Source organism: Sinocyclocheilus grahami, unplaced genomic scaffold (assembly GCF_001515645.1).
Source record: "Sinocyclocheilus grahami isolate Dianchi unplaced genomic scaffold, SAMN03320097.WGS_v1.1 scaffold405.1, whole genome shotgun sequence".
NCBI classification, from domain to species: domain Eukaryota; kingdom Metazoa; phylum Chordata; class Actinopteri; order Cypriniformes; family Cyprinidae; genus Sinocyclocheilus; species Sinocyclocheilus grahami.
This window is the reverse complement of record NW_015505584.1, coordinates 112,931-120,339: the sequence shown is the minus strand read 5'-3', so window position 1 is coordinate 120,339 and position 7,409 is coordinate 112,931. Positions and strand designations below refer to the sequence as shown.

The following is a 7,409-nucleotide window of genomic DNA, read 5'->3' as shown; positions in this document are numbered from 1 at the left end:
ATTAATTTTTTTAGATATAAAATATATTTACATTGCCATTTGTTCAGTGTTATAGGGTCACTAAAGAAATACACATGTAAATGTAAGCACAGCTTCTTGGATTTGCAGATTTTATTGGCATACATTAATCAACCCTTTTCCACCACTTATTCATGTCCTCACAGAGGATTTAAATTATATCTCAACCAACATTAATTGCAAACACAGGTCCAGTGCAGTAGTTATCCTGTTTTTCTGTCGGTTGTCTAAATGTTGCAGTTAAATGGGAAAAATGTGCAAATGTATTGGGATGCAAATATACAAGAATGCTGTGTAAATTACACCCCACCCCCTTTAGTCACATCATATCAGGAATGTGAGTGAGGACAGCAAGCTCAGCATAAGAACCACGAGGCTGAACTGAGTGCAAATGCCATAGTCTTCTAGCAGGCAGTCAGTGTAGGGCTCAAGACAGGCAGCGTAAGCCATAGCATGAGGTATGTAGCTTTGCTCTTGGACTCCGTGGAAGAGGTGGGCCATCGGGCCTTTGACAAAAATAGTGACATCCTCAGAACCATGAGTTTCTGAATCTAGAGGTACAGCAGCCTGCTGAAGATATTCATCACTGCCTGCGAAGAACAGTCAGATATGAATCAATTACATTATACAGTTATTAATTAATTCAGCATTAATGATTAATAATCATTAATGCTGAATTATTAATAATTAATACCCCCCCAAAAAAAGTTAATACAATTAATAATAATAATTAAAAAAATGACAAAAATGATAATTGTTACAAACTCGTACAGTATGACTTTTCTGATTTGAGACACAAAAAGAGAGATTTTAAAATAAAAAGTTTCACATATAAGGAGTTTCATTAATAAAAAAGCACCATGAAAATACTTATTTGCTATATTCTAAGTCTTCAGGCGTCATATGATAGTTTAGTGCAATGATCTTTGGTGCAGTATTTTTGGTGAATTCTGTACGGTGGCCGAGAGGTGCAGAACAAATCACAATTCTGAAAACAAAATAACAAATTACAAATGCAAATGCAAGTCTACAAAACAAAATAACAATTCAGAAAGCACAACAACAATTCAGAAAACATTATAACAAGTCAGAAAACACAATGACAAATTCGAAAACAAATTAACAAGTCAGAAAGCACAACGACAATTCAGACAAACCGGAAGAGGTAGGTATAGTTTGAGACAGCGCCATTGGTTTGGGATCACTCACCGCTGACTGGACGAGACATCTGTATTTTAAATAAAACGGAGTGTCTATTTATATTTAGTTAAAAGTGGATGTAAATCATCAGTTCTAGTGGTGCAGATGGATAAGCGCTAGTCGTTGGCATTTTGCGTTGGTGTTTTTTTCTCACTTTTCAAATCTCGTATCACACCATAAAGGCATTTATTTTAAATAAAAATTAAGGAAATAATCAAAAAGTTGAAAATAAAGTATCGGGTAGGGTTAGGGTGGGTGTAGGGAGGGCTTTATTGTACCAATAAGATGGCATCCATGTAATAATTAAAATTATAATTTACACTCAATACGTTATTATTGCATACTGTTTTATAATGTACTACAATACTGAAGTGCAGATAATTGCCACTATTTGCAACAAGTAGTATACTTGATAGTAGAAATCCTGCTATTTTAACATAGTGTAACTAGGTATTTGCACTTAGTGTAAATAGAATCCATTGCTAATACGAGATTTGAAAAGGGAGAAAAAAAAAGTTCGGCAAAAGGTGGGATCGAACCCGGGTCAATCGCATCTTAAAGCCAAGGGCAAGTGCTTGTCCATCTGCACCACTGGAGCTGATGTTTCTCAGCCACTTTTAACTAAATATAAATAGACATCCCGTATTTTTTATTCCAGAGTAAGGGCAATTCATACAATACATTTAAACTGAGCTACTTTAATACCATCTCCGAACTTTCTACCACGACTCTGCTGTTCTTCGGCTGGTTCTTCTCTGTATACGTTGATTGACAGATGTCTCGTCCAGTCAGCGGTGAGTAATCCCAAACCAATGGCGCTGTCTCAAACTATACCTACCTCTTCCGGTTTGTCTGAATTGTCATTGTGTTTTCTGACTTGTTAATTTGTTTTCGGATTTGTCGTTGTGCTTTCTGACTTGTTAATTTGTTTTTGGATTTGTCGTTGTGCTTTCTGACTTGTTATAATGTTTTCTGAATTGTTGTTGTGCTTTCTGAATTGTTATTTTGTTTTTTAGACTTGCATTTGCGTTTGTAATTTGTTATTTTGTTTTCAGAATTGTGATCTGCTTTGCACTTTACGGCCACCGTAATTCTACCTTTAATGTGAGAGAAAAGAGTTTTGTTTCATTTTCTTTCAGTAACATGCATGACCACAAGATGGGGCGTCTGCATTGCCAAAACACAGAGCTTGTGCCATGCACTTAAAAATGCTCTTCTGCACCTGAGGGAATAACAATTAAACTCATAAAACTTACTTGAGATCGTCACGTTCATGTCAGGACGAGTTACGTTCACAATCTGGTATCCTGGACCATTCCCGTAAAGTGCATTAGTAAAGCTCTTACCATCCTCGGCTTTTTAATAAGAAACGCCTAAAGACAAAAAGGTAAATAAGTCATTCTTAATCCTCTAATACCATCAAATCTGCTCTTGCTGAGAAACATGTATTTCTACTGGGCAAATATTTCAGAGCCTAAGCAGAAATAATGGCTCATTCAAAACCCCACATTTTTTTGTCATCATTTACTCTCCATCATGTTGTTCCAAACCAGTATGGCTTTCTTTCTTCTGTAGAAGACAAAATAAGATATATTGAAGAATGTTTCAACAGTTTTTGTCCATACAGCGAAAGTCAGTAGCATCCAAAACAACAAAACATTGCATCCTAATTGACTTTGATTGTTTAAACAAGACATTTTTTTAAATATCTTCTTAAAGTCTTACAAGTTTGAAACGACAACAAGCTTGAGTAAATGATGACTGAATTTCAATTGTTTTTTGGTAAACTATCCCTTCAAGCCATGTGCAGTAAGTTTGGTTTTCAGCAGCTGATGGATGAATTTCGTGTTTGTGCACCTAGCACAGGATTGCCACTGGAAGAGTAGCCACCGAATGAAAACACATGGGAATGGTTAGCAGTGACCACGGACAAGGTGTCGAGTTCACTCGTCACTCAGCTAAGCCGCCCGCGCAATGGCCCTGTCAAATTCCACAGCCTCCGTCAAAGCGTACTTGGCCTGCCCTGCCCTGCGTGATGGCCGTGATCTATTCTCCCACTTACAGGAAAGAAAACACACTAACATAAGTACACTCAACACATCTTATGGGCTACGCAATAGAAACAAGACATAATGTCAGCTTATCTTCCACAAAGAGGTAGAATCCTTTCGAGTTTCTGCAAAGAATCTTGATGGCTTTCTCCACCAACTCAGTCAACGATGGGTCCATTGAAGGATCGCATTCCAGCTCGTACCTGGTGTCCTTTGGCTCAAAGAGCCCTGAGCGCAACAATTAAAACAACAGCATTAAAGCACATTGAGAATAACTGACTTAAAACGTGAAAAAAAAATGTATATATATATATATATATATATATATATATATATATATATATAAATATATTATATTATTTATTACCAGTAGGGGTGTGGGAGTAACTGGCGGCAAGTGATGCATGCTGGACATGTTCCGTGCTCACTATGCCAACAGACTTCCCTGGAAAATATAAAACCAGTCCAAGGCCATTACTATAAGCAAATTACGTAATTTATACTGCCTTCAACAGTGTAGCATTGTCACAGATTAGATCAGCCTCAACTCATCATTTAACCATTAACAGGTATAAATGAAAGTACAAAGGGTTCAAATGTTCAAACTTTATTGTCAAACTGTTTGAAAATGAGTCACTAGTTCAAAGTCATTATTAGGAGAAATAAAGTTGAAATAAAGAAATTATGATCAAAAATGATATATAAAGTGGCAATTGTGAGATATACCGTAAAGTCACAGTTATAAGGTCCTAGGTCCTCAATATTATTAACTCGTCGTTGTCTTTAGGTCACGTCCCAAAACCATTCAAGCTGGCGGTTATTAAGCCTCTTATTAAGAAACCACAACTAGATCCTAGTGAACTGGCAAATTACAGACCCATCTCAAATCTTCCTTTCATGTCTAAAATTTTAGAAAAAGTTGTGTCTGCTCAATTGTGCTCCTTCCTGCAAAAAAATTATCTCTATGAAGAATTTCAGTCAGGTTTCAGGCCCCACCATAGCACAGAAACTGCACTTGTTAAAATTACAAATGACTTGCTTCTTGCGTCAGACCAAGGCTGTGTCTCATTGCTAGTTTTACTTGATCTTAGTGCTGCATTCGATACTATAGATCATGACATACTCATAGATCGATTACAAAACTATACAGGTATTCAAGGGTAGGCTTTAATATGGTTTAGACCCTACCTGTCCGATCGCTACCTTGTTCATTTAAATGGGGAGTCATCTCAATTATCACCAGTAAAATATGGAGTGCCACAAGGATCTATCCTAGGTCCTCTGCTATTTTCGAATCGACATCCCGTGGTAACTACGATTTACACAAGCTTCAGTCTGGATCCAGAACACCTGAGAAGAGATGATGCAACCCCTCAGAGGACCTCAGATGATGCCAACCCTGAAACAACTTACAGAACTACCACATTTTGCTATAAGTTTGATTGCATCATATAATAATTGCTGTTAATATTGTTCATCGTCTGTTTTATTACGTCTTAAATTGATTTTTCCATCCGGCTGGTTCGTCTGGTCAGAGGAGAACTGCCCCCCCGACTGAGCCTGGTTTCTCCCAAGGTTTTTTCTCCATTCTGTCACCGATGGAGTTTTGGTTCCTTGCCGCTGTCGCCTCTGGCTTGCTTAGTTGGGGACACTTCATTTCCAGCGATATCGTTGACATGATTGCAAAGATATTATTTAAACTGAGCTGGATGTTGACATCACTGAATTCAATGATGAATTGTCTTTAACTGAAAAATTTGTGTTTACTATTGTCATTTTGCATTATTGACACACTATTTTCCTAATTAATGCTGTTCAGTTGCTTTGACACAATCTGTATTGTTAAAAGCGCTATATAAATAAAGGTGACTTGACTTGACTTGACTTATAAGGCATAAAGTTGAAATTATGAGATATAAGGTTCAGAATGCTGTAATTGTGATAAAGTCACAATAACGTGAAAAAAGAAGTTGAAATTTTGAGGTAAATAAGTCGCAATTGAGATATAAAGTCACATAGAAGAAAATATGGGGGATTACCTGTCAAAAGTGATTGATTTTATGACCCCAGGTGTCAAATTGACCCCTCTGACGTCCTGTTTCCTGTTCCTGTTTCCTGATGTTTATGACCCACAGATATCAAATTGAAACCTCTGACCACCTGTGTCGATCTGACACCAAATAAAGGTGGAACAGATGTGTTTTTAGTATCTATATTTAAGTCTATTTCAAAGTCTATATCAAAATGAATTTAAATACAAATTAAAAACATGCTCATCATAGAAAAGGTGCAATCAAGTACTTGTATGCATGAATTATTGCATTTTAATGTTGTGTAATGAATTAATAGATAAGAGCAAAAAATGTGCATCATGTCACTGACCCACTGATCAACTGAACAATAACCATCTTTCATCTTTATTTTCTACCTTCTACAGGCCAATGCAGACGCCTCAGTCATCAACTGTATGCATAACCTGTCTCGTCGCATTGCCATCGCCCTGCAGCACGAGGAGCGCAGGTGTCAATACCTCACCAGAGAGGCCAAGCTCATGCTGGCTGTGCAGGACGAGGTCACCACCATGACTGAGAGTGAGACATCTCCTTCCCTAGAAATGTGCGGTGTTTGTCCTGCAAATAGAATTACTGAAGGTGTTACATGATTTTCACCAAGCTGTTCACCTTTCATTATAGCGGACGGCACCCCACAGTCGCCGTTTCGCCAGATCCTTCCCAAGTGTAAATTAGCAAGAGACCTAAAAGAGGCCTATGACAGGTGAGTAGGTTTATGTTGAACGTCATTAACCTCAGCACTCTTTATCAACTGTGGTTAGAGGCTTTGACAACAACACAACACATTTCCCTTGTAGGGGTTGGTTATGGTTAATAGTAAGGAATAGGTTAGTTAGGGCTATAATTGATCTAAAAGAACATGTTCTGTTTGGGGTGAGTGATGTTTACAAAAAAGGAAATCTTAATATTTTCTGGGATTTTGTCAATAACAATAATTAGATATTTTTCTGAGCATGTTTTTGTGTAGGTACCTTGGCTGGTTTAGGCCTATCGTGGACAGCTGATTCCCAAAGCTTTTCATATTTTTCATATTCTGTGTGGCTGTTAGCTCACAACAGCAACAAAAGTTAACTTTTTCATTAGTCAACATTAAAATCAGTCAATACTGTAGCACCAGCTTTTCTGTAAATCATATATTTTTGGTCTGTAAACAATGCTGTCTCTTAACATTATACATGTATACGTATTTAAAATGTAGGAAGGAAGGTTTTATTGACCCAGAAAAACTTTTACAATTTTTATCACAAGCACATTTAAAGAATTATATTTTGTAGAATTATGCTTAATCTGGTCTTTTTGTCTAAGTCGAATTTGATCAAATGTTTGTTTTATTTATTTTTTATTTTATATTATGTTGTTGAAAGTTTAATTTGTCTCTGCCATGTAATAGTCGATGAAGCTGATATGGCAATAAATTTAAATAAAACCAACCAACATGAGTCCATATTTGCCACCTAAATTGATTTCCAGTGGCATATTTACTTTTTTCCCCAACCGTATTAGATGCATGCATCGTCTTTTATGTTAAATTCTTACAATTAATCAATAAATTCTATTAGAATACTAAGACTATAGGCTGTTACCAATCAAATGAAATTTATATTTAAATGTATTTACACTGCAGTTGCAATTCCATAAATAATGCTATGAGAGTAATGTTTGGAAAATAATATTTTGAATATTGAAATATTACATGGTTGTTCAAAAAAATTACATGATACATTAAATATTAACTAAAACCACCAGTAGATGTTAATAATGAGTGAATCAGTGACTAATTCTTTAAATATTAGCATATTCTGCACAAGAATAAAGAACAGCGCTTGTCATTTTTGTCATGATGATATTGTTTATTGTTTTCAGCCTCTGCACAACTGGAGAGGTTCGGCTTCACATTAACACCTCGGGTGAATTATTTGAAAAGTAGATCTGTCAAATGAGAAAAGTTCAGCCATACATTTAAAACGATTTAAAATGAATACATTTATTTCTTAAATAACAACAGAAATTAAACAATGTATAAAATTTTGCCTGTAATGTTGTTTTATGAATTTCAGAAATTGCCAAT

At 36.1% G+C, this 7,409-nt stretch overlaps 1 pseudogene; it reads right to left on the bottom strand.

The window, feature by feature from the left end:
* Positions 1–342: 342 nt before the first annotated feature.
* Positions 343–7,409, bottom strand: part of LOC107550658 (alkaline phosphatase, placental-like) — a 20,494-nt pseudogene continuing 13,427 nt past the window's right edge.